This window comes from Kogia breviceps, chromosome 5 (genome assembly GCF_026419965.1).
Source record: "Kogia breviceps isolate mKogBre1 chromosome 5, mKogBre1 haplotype 1, whole genome shotgun sequence".
Lineage (NCBI taxonomy): Eukaryota > Metazoa > Chordata > Mammalia > Artiodactyla > Physeteridae > Kogia > Kogia breviceps.
In genome coordinates, this window is record NC_081314.1 from 70,906,017 (window position 1) to 70,921,622 (window position 15,606).

General features: G+C 41.6%; 1 protein-coding gene across 12 annotated transcripts in view; it reads left to right on the top strand.

Annotated features, from left to right (window-relative positions):
• The window catches only part of LPP (LIM domain containing preferred translocation partner in lipoma), a 714,682-nt gene that overhangs the window by 149,211 nt on the left and 549,865 nt on the right, over nt 1-15,606 (top strand). Inside the window, exon 1 of one of the 12 annotated variants that reach the window (XM_059064968.2) lies at nt 6,137-6,180. The exons of the other annotated variants lie outside the window; for them this stretch is intronic. The gene's annotated coding sequence lies outside the window, so the exon portion shown is untranslated. Of the gene's footprint in view, nt 1-6,136; nt 6,181-15,606 lie in introns of those variants that run through there. 12 annotated transcript variants of the gene reach the window in all.

A 15,606-nucleotide genomic window follows, 5' to 3' on the forward strand; every position in this document is an offset into this window, starting at 1 on the left:
TTTTAAACCCCTGTAAGGCAGGTGTCATATCTTATTAATCACCATGATAGCGCCTGGCACATCGTAGGTGCCTGTTACTAAGTAGTTGGGTCATATCTTAAGAAGCTGAAAAAGGTGGCTTTCCTAGAGAGAGAAGTGGTTGCTCTTGTTGTTCGTTCAGTGCATTCCAAGTGATGCTGGGTGCCTTGGGGAAGTTAGAGATGCAGACACGGCAGCTCCTTCCTCAAGGAACCACTGTCTAGCTACATGGAGCCAGTGAGAGCTCTTTGTAAACTGTGAAGCCATGTGCAGATGGGTCATCGTGATGAGCTTTCACTTTCGAAAGGCTGATGCTGCTAGGCTCTGCTCCTCCCACATGTGTGAAGCCCTACTCCAACCCCACTTACCTTACATGTCTGATGGTGGCTGGATCATGAAGGAGATTAGCAAATTATCTGCCAAGCTGAGTGCTGCTAAATAATTTGCTATTCTTTGGTAGATCTATTTTATTTTATTTTATTTTTTTGCTGTACGCGGGCCTCTCACTGCTGTGGCCTTTCCCGCCGTGGAGCACAGGCTTCGGACGCGCAGGCCCAGCGGCCATGGCTCACGGGCCCAGCCGCTCCGCGGCATGTGGGATCCTCCCGGACCGGGGCACGAACCCGTGTCCCCTGCATTGGCAGGCGGACTCCCAGCCACTGTGCCACCAGGGAAGCCCTATTTTATTTTTGAAAGACGGATTGCTGAATGGATAAGCAGAATTTGGTATATCCATAAAACAGAGTAGTAGTCAGCAATAAAAAGGAATGCAGTCCTGATACATGAATGAATCTTGAAAACGTTATGGTAAGTGAAAGAAACGCAAAAGGCCACATATTATGTGATTCCATTTATATGGAAAGTCTACAGTAGGAAAATTCGTAAAGTCTATAAAGACAGAAAGTAGATTAGTGGTTGCTGGCAGGGGTGGGGTGGGGGTTAGGGAGTGACTGCTGATGAGTATGGGTTTCTTTTTGGGGCAATGAAAATGTTATTAAATTAGATTGTGGCAATGGTTGCACAACTCTGTGAGTATTTTAAAAACCGAATTGTAGACTTTAAATGGGTGAATTGTATGGCGTGTGAATCAAATCTCAATAAAGCTATTAAAAAAAAATCAGTACATTGCCTTTCAACCCTACAGTCTCGGAGGGTTAGTCTAGAGTGTCAAGTTTTTAACCCACCTTGATTTGTTTTGGGCCAGGGAGTCATGCGTACTTTACAACAGTGACCATCCCTAAGGAAAAATTGATAATACAACCAGAGCCACCAGACTTGAAATCTTTTCTCCCCAGCTTCATGCACGGTCTTTTCAGGAGCTTTAAAAACTTATATTTCCAGAAATGTTGATCAGTGAGATATCCGATAAGAAATAACAGGGTACTGACAGCCCTGATTGTATAAATAGGCGTTTGGGATTGCGTTCATGGTTTGCTTGTCAGTACAAGAAAAGTGTGTGATTATGCTGAATGATGGTTAATTTCCTTATCTACCCATTTGAAAAATAAAGACGCACGGCTGGGAGACAGGTGCCCAGGGAGAAGAGGAGCCCTGCAGTTTTGATAATGAACTCCAGAAAGGAACAAGTTTGTATTGAGGAGTTGGCATTTGAGTCCTGGCCAATGTCAGACTGTCGCTGATGAGCTAGGGAACCGTGTCTAGTGTGGTACAGAGGATTTATCATTGATTCCTGTTTTGTGTTTGGACAGCTTTTCCCCCTTTCTCTTTTCAAGATTACTGTCCCACCCTCTCTGACTAACTTACTATGTCAACAGGGTTGGCAGAGAAGCCAGGGGAAGTGTGCAGATGCTGGAGAAGAGCTGTGCTTTCTAGCTTTGTATGGGAACACTTCATACACAGACACTTCTCTTTGATTAAGTATCCGGTGAAACCAATTCACATGAACGCCAATTAAACTTTAATGAACAAGTGGGTGTATTAATATCAGCTGAGTAATGCAGGCAGCAGGGATTCCAGTAAGTGAGTCACTTCTCTGAGCAGCTCATTCCCCATGCACAGTAAGAGTTACTAGAAAGCTTCCAGCTATATTTGAGTGGATCTGGTCTGGGCCTTGTAATTCGAGCAATCCTCAGGGCTTGTTATTCATCTCAGGACAAAACCACAGTGATCCAGACCTCTATTTTCAGAGCAAGGATTCAGGTTGGGGAGACTTTTCATATTGAGCAGTTAGACCTTTCGTGGAGCAGTGACCACCTGGACTTTTATTTTCTCCATTTTCTTCTTCCTTTTTTTTTTAAAGTGAGACTCCTTTTCCTCCTTAAAGCCAGGGGCAAGTGTAGGTGAAGGTCAAGGTCAAGGCAGTGAAGGTGGAACCCTCAGTTTGGAACTGAATTTAGTCCCCCTGAGTCTTACTTCCCATCCCCATCTGCTGTTTTGTCTCAAGTGTGCAAGTCTCCCATAGTTACACCAGACACAGTGAGATGTGCTTGACATGATGAGCCTTTTTGAGCACAGACCCTGTTCCTTCTAGAGAATGATAACTGTACTTACTTCCTAAGGAAGATTAAACAAGGTAATGAACATAATGCTCTTAGTTTCATGCCTGGTACATAATAAGTTCTCAATAAACACTAGTTAACTTTTGCCAGTGGAGCAGTGATGGAGAGGAGGTGATTGGAACTTGACAGTGAAGGAACTAAGACTCTCCTAGAGATTAGATTTACATTTAAAAATGTCTGTGATTACAGAGTGGTAAAGACCAAGAGAGAATGAGCAGTGAGGATTCAGGGAATGGAGAGGTCCCTGAGGTTGGCTGCATCTGAGAAGGCTGGGTAATCCTGGCCTGGGGGTCGGGTGGGGCCAGTGAAGGATTTGGAAAGGTAGTTCGAGGATGACTGAAGAGTGTGAGTGAAGGCAGAAGCCCCAAAGTACCACGAGCAAGGTCATGTGCAAGGTCGGGTATGTTCAGTGTGGTTAGACTAGGTGATATGTCGGGGTTGGAGGGAGCTCATTAAGGCTTAATCTAGCCTCTGCCTTGGCCCTTAAGCATCAGTTCCAGTACCATTTGCTATCCTGCCTCCTGTTCTTGTGTGTTCATCTAGAAACCAGTTGAAGGTAATGCAGCGTCAGGCAGCTGGAGATAAAGACTAGTTGCAGAATGGGCTTTAGGCCTGTTAGCTCAGTGGGCTTGTTAACACAGCATCCCTGAATCAAAGTTACCCTCTTCCTCTCGTATATCTTCTACCTGTGACAACTTCCCCATAGGGGACTTGGCCTGTAAAATTCCTCACCTTGAGGGCAGCAGGGAGGGTGTGCTTCCTGCAGTCAGGTACATCCCAAGACTGGGAGGAAGGGGCTGAAATGCCCATGCCCAGTTCCTTCTCCAGATTCAGTAATTAGATAACTCACCCCTTCTTCCCTGTGGACAAGGCGGGTGGAGAGAGTCCAACATGGAAAGGCATGAAGCAAGGTAGAAAAGAGATGTTCTGCCATCCCCAGGTTCCTCACCTCCCCCACTCTTACCCAGATCCCAACATAGTTTTTTGAGGGGCAGTAGTGGGAGGCTGGAAGGAAGGACAGAGCTGTATTGTGAAGCGAGGGACAGTTTTCTGAGCAGAGAATAATGTAATTCAGTCATTCAGGCTGGTTCATCTATTTGGGAAACACTGAAGGACACACTTAGATAACTCAAACTAGAGTAAACAGGTCTCAGGGTCTATGGTCCATCAGTCACGGAATCAATCCCCATTTCAGAAATAGCAACCATGCCTCAGTGTTAAACTTCAGACCTCACACGTGAATATCAGACTCTTTGCTTCCCTCCCAGACTTCTTTCCAGAGAATGTCATAGGATAAAGAAATCCACAGGGTAAAGGCATAGCTTCCATAATGGTAACAGAAGTGGGAGAATCTAATCAAATAGATAAATTCCATATTTGGAATTCTGGATAAAGCAGAAGGGATTCTTGCAATTCAGGTTTGAATAGGTTGATGATGCAAATTAGGAACTAGATGTTGCTTTTAGAAAAACAAAGGAGACGTAGATCTTAATTATGTAAGTCATTTATTTAGCAATTAGAGCTAAGTATTTCATTATTTGGCAACTGCCTAAGGTATTATTTCTTTTTTATACTGTGGAGAGAAGTCTGTTGTTCCCATTTTACAGATGAAACAATGATAGACAAATATGAAGATCATTATCCTAGCACACCTGGACTAGGTTTCATCAGCCAGATTAATCTTTTGTTTTATATTGGGGCTTTCATATTGAAGTGGAACAACAGGATTTGTTTATAGGGACTCATAAGACAAAGGAATTGGACTTGGTTGTGACATCCAAAGGGATCAGGGAGTTGTAATTAGCTAAGCGCTCTACCTTGTTTTGGCTGAAGAGATTTGTCATAGAAATTTAGTGGCCATGATGGATTATACATCTTTGATTTGGGGGCCGATGACAAATTTCTTTCCATTCAGGGTTCATCCGGGTCCTGTTGTTGTTACAGCAATATTTAAAGAAATGTACAGAGGATATGCTCATCTATTTTTATCTCCTGTCTGTTTTCAAGATAATAAATGGAATCTAGTGTATAAATTGATTAATTAGCCTTCTTGAGGTGAATACCTTTTGCAAACCCATCCCTGCAAAACCTAAATCCTGTCCACATTTCCCTGTTTATCTCACTCCATGTCTCCTAAGTGGATCCTCTTTTCTGGAAATCTTTGACAGGACAGACTGCTCTTTCCATGGGGCACCTGTCTGTTACCCTGGTTACTCTCCGGTCCTCCTTTCCTCCCTTTGTCCACCATGAATGCAGGTTACCTATGGGCCACTTGGTCCTCCTGGGGGCACTAGCCCAGGTACCCCATTGCTTTCCTTCCCATTGGTTCTCCTGAGTTCCCAGTTTGGTGACTGCTCCCTATAGCAATAGTTTCTCTCCTGAATTTGTGGATCGGCATCCCTTAGGGAAGTTTTACTAGAATTCAGATTTTCAGTCTGCATCCCTAAATCTTTGGGTATGGAAATGGGCATTTGCATTTTGAAAACCATTTTGGGTAATTCCAGTGGGCACTCCAGCTTAAAATCTACTCTTTTCAGTTTACTTATGTTGTGCAATGCTTAGACGTAAAGCCTTTTAAAAGATATTTAAGCTGTGGCTTCCAAGACGGGAAGCACAAACTCAGGGCCTGAAAAGGGAGTCGAGGAGGGTGGAGAGGAAGCTGGATCATGCTATAAGGGAACCAAGGCTCAGTGTCCTGACCATCCGCTTCTTGTTTTCCCCAGGCTCATGCCCCAAATGAGTGTTTATTTTGCCCAACCACATTCTCGTTGTTCCCACATGTATGTGCTATGGGTTCTGTTCTAGAAGTTTCCACAGCACAGGGACTGAGAGCAGGAGTTTCTAGCTCATTCCCACTAAAGATGAGGCCAATCATGAGGCTCTATCTTATTCTATAGGTTTCAACCTTTTTACAAAAACAACCTCTGTTCTTGCCCTCAGGCCCTAAGCAGGCCCAGACTTTCCATCTATATATTCCCCACCTAACTAATCTGTCTTATGCCTTTAGTAATACACCAGGTTTTGTCTGAATCAGCTAATTCTTTAGTAAAAAAAAATCCAGAACAGACTCTGGTGCGTTTACTTAGTGGTGGAGGTGAAATGGAGGCCAGTGTTCCTTCAACTGACATTTTATTCTCCTTGGGCTTTTTTGAGGGTAGTATGTGGAATCAGTGTTATGACTTTTCAGTCATATCTCCCCTATTTTACAACTGCAGAGTTGGGCTTCCCTGGTGGCACAGTGGTTAAGAATCTGCATGCCAATGCAGGGGACATGGGTTTGATCCCTGGTCTGTGAAGATCCCACATGCTGTGGAGCAGCTAAGCCCGTGTGCCACAACTACCGAGCCTGCGAGCCACAACTACTGAAGTCTGTGCACCACAACTACTGAAGCCTGCACACCTAGAGCCCATGCTCCGCAGCAAGAGAAGCCTGCATGCCGCAACGAAGAGTAACCCCCGCTTGCCACAACTAGAGAAAGCTCGTGCACAGCAACAAAGACCCAAAGCAGCCAAAAAAAAAAAAAAACCAACCCCAAAACTGCAGAGTTGATCTTACTACCTTACTGGGGAGCACCTCGGCAATAAATTCTAATGGAAAAAACTTGTCTGATGAATGGGGCAGGAAGGCATCACAGCAGTGCTGGTGAGTCATCCCAAGACCAGCAAGATTTGAGCTGAGGTGCTTCTTTGATGTTGCTGACTCGAAGCCTCCCTCAGTATTCTGTCATCTTAAGCAGTTTTTGAATCCTTGTCTCAGATTTCTTTATCTAGGTCAGGCCATGTCTTTTTAAAAAGTTGTGCCTGGACATGCCCTTCATAGATTGGACTGGTCCCATTAGGATAATTGGCTTTATATGCTTTGAAAATAGCAACAGTGGGACATTTTGTCATTCTTGAACAGTATTCCCTTCCCACTCTGGGGTGAGGTGTTAGGGAGCCCAGGTATGCTTGTATGTGTGGTTTTTTTTTTTTTTTTTTTTTAATAGAATGTTAACACTTTGGGGTTGGGAAGAAAGCAAAACAAGGTTGGAGTCCCTTTAGAAAAAAATCCCTGAAAAAGAAAATTCTTTTCCTGAGATAAATGAATGGACCTTGTAAAGAAGGTGATAATGTACCAGGGCACCTTGAGTTGGGTCTGCTCTGTCCCATTTTGCTAAATGAGCTTGACTGTTCGCTGTTGGTGGGCATCCTTGACCCCATCACTCTGAATTGTTGAATGGATCAGATGAGCTACTAATGCATATGAAAATACTATGTAAAAAATCAAAATCAAACAAAAATCAAACAAACCCTTCCTATTTGTTACCTTAGCACAGCTGCTGGACATTTTCCTAAAACAAAATAAACCTTTCTTTTTCAGATATAAAAGTTATATACACTCATTTTAGAAATTTAAAGTTCACAAAAGTATGAAGAAGATAATTAAAACCCCCATAACCCATCATCCAGAGATAACCACCATTCTATTTTACACATATAGCCACTCTATTCTTTTTATAAAGAGGGGTCATGTTACACATATTTAGTTGTATATGTTTCCTTTATGTAATATTTTAGTGTAAACATTTTCTCATGTCATTAAACATTCTTCAAAAGTACATATTTTAATCACTGCATGATATTGCGTTATGTGAGTGCTGTGTTTGCATTTACTGTGATATATTTGACCATTGTTTCTATTGTTAAGTGCTGACTGTTTATCAAGATGAAAACTTGCTTTAAAATAAGGCAGGGGCCCTTGACACTTCTTACAGTAGAGGAATTTGACGTATTTTACTTCATCCTATAGTAATATATATTGGGCTGGAGTTTAGCAGTACTTTCAGTTATGATCTCAGTTTTAAGGTAAAATTACACCTGTGAATTGTTAATTTAGAGAAAATTCTGACAGTAACAAAATCTATTAGGCCATCTTCTCTTAATTAACATAACATTAATTAGAGAAACATTGAAACATAGTAAGGGTAGTCTCATGAATGTATTGCATTAGAAAAGTTGCTTGATGCCTTCTGGAAGAATTTTTATTTTCTCTTACTAGGAGGGTATGGTCAATTTGTTTTGCCCAAAGGGTTCAATTTCCATTGCTGGGCAGATACATAATACTATGGTTACCATATATTTGAATATGATGATATAATGATGAGGAGAAACCTTTGGATAGTCTTAAAAATGGAGATTTAAGGAGCAGTGGGCTAGAGAGGGAATTGTGCTAATATTTCAGTCCTGAGATTGAGCTTTTTTGTCATAGATTTATCTCTTTGCCTCTTTATGAATTTCTACATGTCTGTGCGACATCTTGTCATCTACATTTGCCTGACTTCCATTCCCCCACCCATCCATCCTTCCGCTTATTCATTCAATCATCCATCTAATCGTCTCTCCCCTGGCCATTTTATCTACTCACTCACTTATTTCTCTCCATCTCCATCGCTCATCGTATCCATATCTATCTGTACAGTGAAGGGTGACTGTTTTGATGGAAGCACATGCATTTCTTTGTTACATTTTACAAAGGGGATTGCGGTAATCAAGGGCGCAAGAAAAAGAAAGTGAAAATGACTAGAACTTGACCATTTTTGTTTCACCTTGAAATCAGAGGGGATGTTCAAAACTGACCTGATTTTCTATTCTATGATGGTCATCAGTAGGTTCTTAGTATATTGCATTTGGGGGAATGTTGTTTCAAGTAATAGTTTGCTAGAAATCAGTCACCGGGAGATAGACTAAACAAGAGCTATATTATAGCTTTTTATTTTTGAAGAAGCTAAACAATTTTCCTAGTTTACATGGTTAACGAGTGGCACAGCTTTCTTGGAATTAAGACTTGTTTGACTCTAAAACTGTTACTCTTTGCAGTAAACCACACTGACAGTGTGCTGAAGACTTGTAAAACCTTAGCTGTATATCAGCTCTTGGCTTTAAATTTTATAGTAACTCAGCCTCTGAAAATGATCCTGCAGTTTTCAATTCTTTTCTTGAAAGATGAGAGGGTTTGCCTATGGACATGATAAAGAAGACAGTTCTGAGGATATGGATATAAGACTGAATCTATAAACTTGACTTATTTGACAGAATGGGGTTTTTCTCATGTGCAGCTCTGTGTTTGTGTTTGTGTTTTATTTAACTTGAGTCTTCTTAGTCAGCTTGATCCGAAAGACACAAAGTTCCCATCTACAAGATGCATCTAATGAAGCAGACAAACCAGTGAAATACAATAACAACTCTCAAACTTTTGTAAGCTCTGGAAAGCCAGACATAACAGCTATTGTAATATATTTTGCCAGACCAGCTGGTATAATCACAGGTGGACCTGAAATAGTCATGACTTTTGAAGACACAGCAAATTTATTTAGTTCTTAAATTTTCTATAGGTTTGAAAACTTATCCCCTCTCTTTTTATCACCCTAAACTGTTACATTGCTAATAACATCCTAGAAATTGTCAATTATTAATTATTAATGTTTTGACATCACTAGGAATGAAGATAGAGAGTAGGTAAAAGAGGCTCTGCAATAGGACCTGCCTTACATGATCTTTTTTTAACATCTTTTTTGGAGTATAATTGCTTTACAATGGTGTGTTAGTTTCTGCTTTATAACAAAGTGAATGAGCTATACATATACATATATCCCCGTATCTCCTCCCTCTTGTGTCTCCCTCCCACCCTCCCTATCCCACCCCTCTAGGGGGAAGGGTAAGTTGGGATGAAGTGAGAGAGTGGCATGGCCTTACATGATTTTATTTCTCACTTTCCATCTTCAGTTTATTCTCTCAGCATTTGTTAGTGCCTGCTGTCTACTAGCCACTCTGCTATGTGGGGATCTACTAGAACAGGGGTCAGTAAACTTTTCTATAAAGGGGCAGGTGGTAAATAGTTTAGCCCTGTGGTCTGTGTGGTCTCTGTCACAGCTACTCATTCTGCTATCAGACAATATGTAAAATACTCAACTCAGTCATAGACAACATGTAAACAACTGAGTGTGGCCATGTTTCAAGTACAACTTTTAACAGAAACATGCAGTGAGACACATTTGGTCTGTGGGCCACAGTTTTCCAACTCCAGTACTTGAATGCCCATGAAATTGTGAACTTTGTCTTATTCATTGCAACGTCACCAGTGCCTAGAACAGTGCCTGGCACGTGGTAGATGCCAAACACTCAATAAATATTTGTTGAGTAAATGAACTAATGAATGAGTGAATGAGACTCCTCCTCGGATCTCTAAGAGTTCATAATCCAAGAGAGGAGATAAGAATACATGTATGAGAGTAGAGGAATCAGGTGGTATTTTAACTGGATCCTGAAGAATAGGTAAATATAAGTCACCAACTAGAGATGGGAGAAGCACACTGCAGGCAGAAGAAACACACACATTGACAAGGAGCAGGTCATTTGTGATGAATAATGAGTAGTTTAGATGTATACTGTAATAGGATTTCCCTGACCTGCCTAGTCATTGAAATTGCTTGTTATTAATAATACAGATTCCCAGTACCTTCCCTAGAAATTCTGATTTAGTAAGGCAAGTTTGGCCAATACTAGCTTATGAATAAAGGTTTGCAAGGAAGTAGTAGTGGGAGATGACACAGGAAAGATACACTGGGGTCATTTCTGATGGGAAATAAAATTTTTACTTTTCCTTCCAAAAGAATCAGTATTGACTGATGGCAGCTGGACCTAGATTTGTCCTGTATGTTCTGCGCATAGAATGGAGGGGGAGCTCTGGTAGATATCCACCATAATTATCTACCCACCTTCAGATGTCCCCTACTGATCTTGTAGGAGTACTCTAGCCTTTATGATGGGATGGCATGTAATTTAGTCAGTTTTATAAATGATAATGAAAACATCAAATTCCATGTAGCTACTAGATTTATTGCTTTTGAATTCTTGATTGGCAAACATCTAAGAGGGCAAATGGATTCAAACAACACAGTAGAGAACTTGCTTTCTCTTGCTGTAACTCCAGTTCAGAAGGTCGCTTAATTGAATGCCCAGGTTTGTAGACTGTGACCACTGGGAGGGCCATATGTCTCTTTAATGATGGGGGAAACTGAACTAAAACATAGGCAGTGACTTGCTTAAGTTCTGTCACCAAATTATTGGCAGAACCAGGAGTATAACGCAAATACCAACTTATTCAACTTAGTTTTCTTGTCATAGTGCAATGCCACATTTATCAATAAAGGTCCTAATTTACATAATTTCTCTTCCCCTTGGCTCTCATAGCCTTTTGCCCATATCTCTTGTATGCTGCTTATCATCAAGTTATATCCTAATATCTTCTCTTGGACCTATATCTCCTTGTTACTCCAAATAAACACTGAGCTCTGTTTCCCTGGAGAGCTTAACAATTTCCTGGCACTTTAGCATGTATTCAGCAAGTGACTGTAGACTTGAAATATCTTGAACACCTTTTTTGTTTCTTGTGTGGTTTTTTTTTTTTTTTTTTTTTTTTTAGCGGTACACAGGCCTCTCACTGTCGTGGCCCCTCCCTCTGTGGAGCACAGGCTCCGGACGCGCAGGCTCAGCGGCCATGGCTCATGGGCCCAGCCGCTCCGTGGCATATGGGATCCTCCCGGACCGAGGCACAAACCCGTGTCCCCTGCATCGGCAGGCGGACTTTCAACCACTGCACCACCAGGGAAGCCCTCTTGTGTGTTTTGACGCAAGTTTCTTTGCAGTTATATTGTCAGAAAAGTCAGGCTTTTACAGAATTGCTGAAATACAAAGATACTCTCTCTTAAATTTCCTTAAAAAAAATTTGAATTCCTCATTATGGCTGAGACCTTTCTTACCAGCTCTTTTGATAGTTAAATGTCAGTAACTTCAATAAAGAAATGTCAGTAAATTATCAGAGAAAGAAATTGCATATTTATTTGGGTAAGATATATTTTAATTGACCACTTAAAGATTATAGCAAACTCCTTTTCATATCTTGCACATTTCTCTCAACTGCCAGAACTTTGTTTGTATATCTTTAGGAGACTTTATTTTTATTTCTTTTGCATTATGGTTATATATGTACATTTGTCTCTCCCAGGAGATGGTGAGTATCTTGAATCAAAGCTTTTAAAAAAATTAATCTTTGCATCTCCACAAAGCCTAGCTCTGTAGGTGCTCATACTAAGTATACATTTACTTAAAGAAAGATGGATAGAAAATGGTCAGTCTTATCTTTACGTATTCACTTAATTCATTCTTATTTTGCATCTGACTTTGTGCCATGTTTTGTGCATAACATTGGTGGTAGGGCTGCATTGGGGACGGCATAGAAAAGTGAATAAAAGATGGTTCGTTCTCTCAGGGAATTCTAGTTTGGTGGGGATGTTGACATACAACACATAAATATAATGTGATATAGAAATATTAGATACAAATAACCTGTGCTGGAATCTGGAGGCAGGTTAATTCTGATGAGGTGAATCGAGGGAGGGTTTTTAGCCAAGAGACATTGTTTGAGATGAACCTGAATGTGTCTTGCTCTTTCATTTTAGCCCCTGGTTTTGATCTTTGTCAACACAACACATACACACACACCTGTACACACAAGGTGATGGTTTTTGTTTTTTGGGGTTTTTTTGCAATCTGTTGGGCTGTAGATTTAAGAGTAGAACTATCTTTACATGAGACAAAATGTAGAGAGAGGAGCAGGTTTCATTGTGTCATCTGTAGGTTTTGCAACATCCAAAAGACACAGATGGCCTTCGTCATCAGTGGCATGGATGGCAAGCATATTGGCCAGAGAGAGAGTGTCCTGTTCTAAACTAATGGTGTTCTTTCCAAGAATTTTCCCATCTAGTTATTGTTCACCTCAGTAGTTAAATTACACTAAATCGTTCCCTGGGTGGAGGGAGCATCGCGTGGTGGAAGAAGTTTCGACTTTGACGTCAGAAGGTTCTGGTTCCATACCTAACTTTGCCATCTATTATTGATGTGACCCAAGACCGTTGCTTATCCTTTCCAAGGTTCGTTTTCCTCATCTTGAAAATGGTCATAATGGAAAGTAACCCCTGGAGTTGTGGGATTAAAGGAGCTGATGTTTGCCAAGCTCCTATTTCAGTGCCCAGGATATGAGAGGTCATTTGCCTACAGAGTCATGTGAGTTATGTAAAAGAGGGAGCAGATGATGTGTAAGTTTCACGCTTTTGACACAGACACACTGCATTGGCACAGTTCATAGACAGAGATCCTTGACTGCCACAAAGAAATGCTTCTGGTCCCTTTGCTTGAAACACAAAGCCCTTTTATCTAGCTTTCCTTTTCCCTTCGTAGAGTCTTAGGAGCAGGACATATTTTGTTTTCCTTTTTCTCGTAGGTAAGATAAAAGTGCAAGTGTGCTGATGAAATGGGACTTGTTCTTGGCCACAGTCTGAGTATGTGTCTTGGGGAGAGAGCTGAAGCGGGTAGTGGGGGACATGGAGAGCTTGAGAGGGCTGTCTCTGAGAATGGTGGCGCTGCCTGGCACTGATCAGTTATTGCTGGTCAGATTTTGTATGTGAAGTGTTTCGGTTTTCGAATGTTGGCAACTCATTCAAATATATTTAAAACATTGCAAGAGATACTTCCTCTTGGAAGGAGAAAAATGCAACTTATGATCTCACTCAGTAACATCAGCTTTGGCTCAAAACAACAACAAAGCGCTTTAAAAGTCCACACTGTACATGGCAAACAGAACACATCTAAGGACCTGCTTTGACCTGTAGCCCTCCAGTTTGCATCTTCTGTGCATATTTTTAACTGTTAAAGGTAACAGTAAATGATGGCTAACACTTCCTGAGTCCCTTCCATGTCCTAGGCACTCTTCTTTGGACTTTACATATATCAGTTAATTCTTTTTTTTCTTTTTTAATTTATTTTTATTTTTGGTTGCATTGGGTCTTCGTTGCTGCGTGTGGGCTTTCTCTAGTTGCGACGAGTGGGGGCTACTCTTCGTTGCGGTGTGTGGGCTTCTCATGGCAGTGGCTTCTCTTATTGCAGAGCATGGGCCCTAGGCTTGAGGCCTTCAGTAGTTGTGGCACACAGGCTTAGTTGCTCCACGGCATGTGGGATCTTCCTGGACCAGGGCTCAAACCCGTGTCCCCTGCATTGGCAGGCGGATTCTTAACCACTGTGCCACCAGGGAAGCCCCTCAGTTAATTCTTACAGTAACCCAGAGGTACTGTTACTATTGTTATCCCAATTTATAGGTAAGTACACTGAGGCTCAGAGAGATTAAGTATCTTTCCTGAGATCACACAGATCATATGTAACCGGTGAGTTTCAAACCCAGGCCTGTTCATTTTCAAAACCAAGCATGCCAGTGGTTCTCAACTTGATTGTATGTTAGAATCACTGGAGTACCCTTAAAATACTCTTTCCTGAGCCTACCTCCAAGCTAACTAAATCAGAATATTTGGGGTTGGGACCCAGGAATGGGTATTTTTTTAAAAAGCTCCAAATAGGTGATTAGAGGTAGAAGTAATATACATAACAACCTTTCTCTCCACATCAGGCACTCCCGACCTTCTGTACCCTGTTTTATTTTTCTTTAGAGCATTAATTACTCTCTGAAAGTTATGTGTTCATTTACCTGTTTGTGAATTTTTTGCCTTTACCACTGGGATGTCAGCTCCATGAGGGCAGGAATTTAGTTGTTTTTTTTTGCTGTATCCCCACCATCTGCATTAGTGCCTGACACATAGTAGGTACTTAGTAAATATTAATTTGAATGAATAATCAGTCCTTCATTACGGGGTACTTACATTCTAGTGAAGAAGACAGATAATACATATTTGTCTTTATGAGAGAAGCTGATAACAGTGATGGTCATGCCGACTTCACTGAAACTTGGAATACTGTTGTTTATCACTTGTATGTTGTTCAGATAAATTGTCTTGACATGTACTGAATAGACTGTGTGGCATTTTTGCTCATCTGCTGTGCTGGACTGGATCCCTTCTGTGTGTGTGTGTGTGTGTGTGTGTGTGTGTGTGTGTGTGTGTGTGTGTGTAAGTGTAAATTGAGTCATAGGTAACACACTCATCTTACCCTGTTTGGGTACAGTGTTTTAGTGAGACAGCTAGGGATTACAAGCAGGGCATTCTGAGTTTTTTACCCAAAGATCAGGCCATAGAACAGGTTCAGGATTGATGGTAGAGGTCCACCCAGTCAGTAGGGAATTCAGATATTCTCTTCTCTTTCTAGGAAAGCCAACTTCTGTAGGCCATTCTGCCCCCACCACCTATAGCAGTAGCTCTCAGCCTTTATTTATCACAGACTCTTACGGTAGATAATATTCCTACAACAGAACACCATGGACTGTGACCAACGGAAGGCAGGCTGAGGTTACATGGAATAACTAGAGACCTAACTATAGCTCTGCCTCTTGTTCTTTCATTTAAGAAAGTCAGTGGGATTGTGCTTGACAACATCATAGGGATAAACCTTGATAGAGCACTAGTTTCTAAATAAAAACAATTCATTTGGAACTTTAGGACTTTAACGATGACAGTAACAAATTGCTTGTCACACATTTGACAACTGAAGGACCTCGGTGACAGTGAAAATACTTAACCGCTGGTGTGGCCCAGGCACTGAATCACCAAAACCGACCCTGACAGAAACAGTTGTGCCATCAAGTACAGCCTTGCTAACGGAGTCAGAGCCTGTCTTGACAAAGCAGCCAAGAGCCAGTGATGTATACAGGATGGAGGGAGACCCTGGGCCGCTCTCCCCAGGCCAGGTGGGGAGTGAAAGAGGTCTTGTTTCCCAAAGATAAAACTTGGGTTGAGGCCCTCTTCTTGCTAGTTCTTGCTGGGAGCTTCTGGGCAATTCACTTGCCTTTTCTGAGCCTAAGTTTCTTCTAATACAAAGTGAGGGAGTGTAATTTTGGCGACCCCTCATCTCCCAGGCTTGATAGGATGGGAAATAAGCCCCCGTGCGAGACAAGGCACTGTAACCAAGGTAAGGATGATGATGAAGGGAGCGATGACAGCAGTGTTTTTTCTCCTCTTGCAGAATGATAATCCCTGCTTTCTCTATCCACATGTAGCCAAAAGTGAAGGTTGAGAGGACTTTGGGGGAGAGG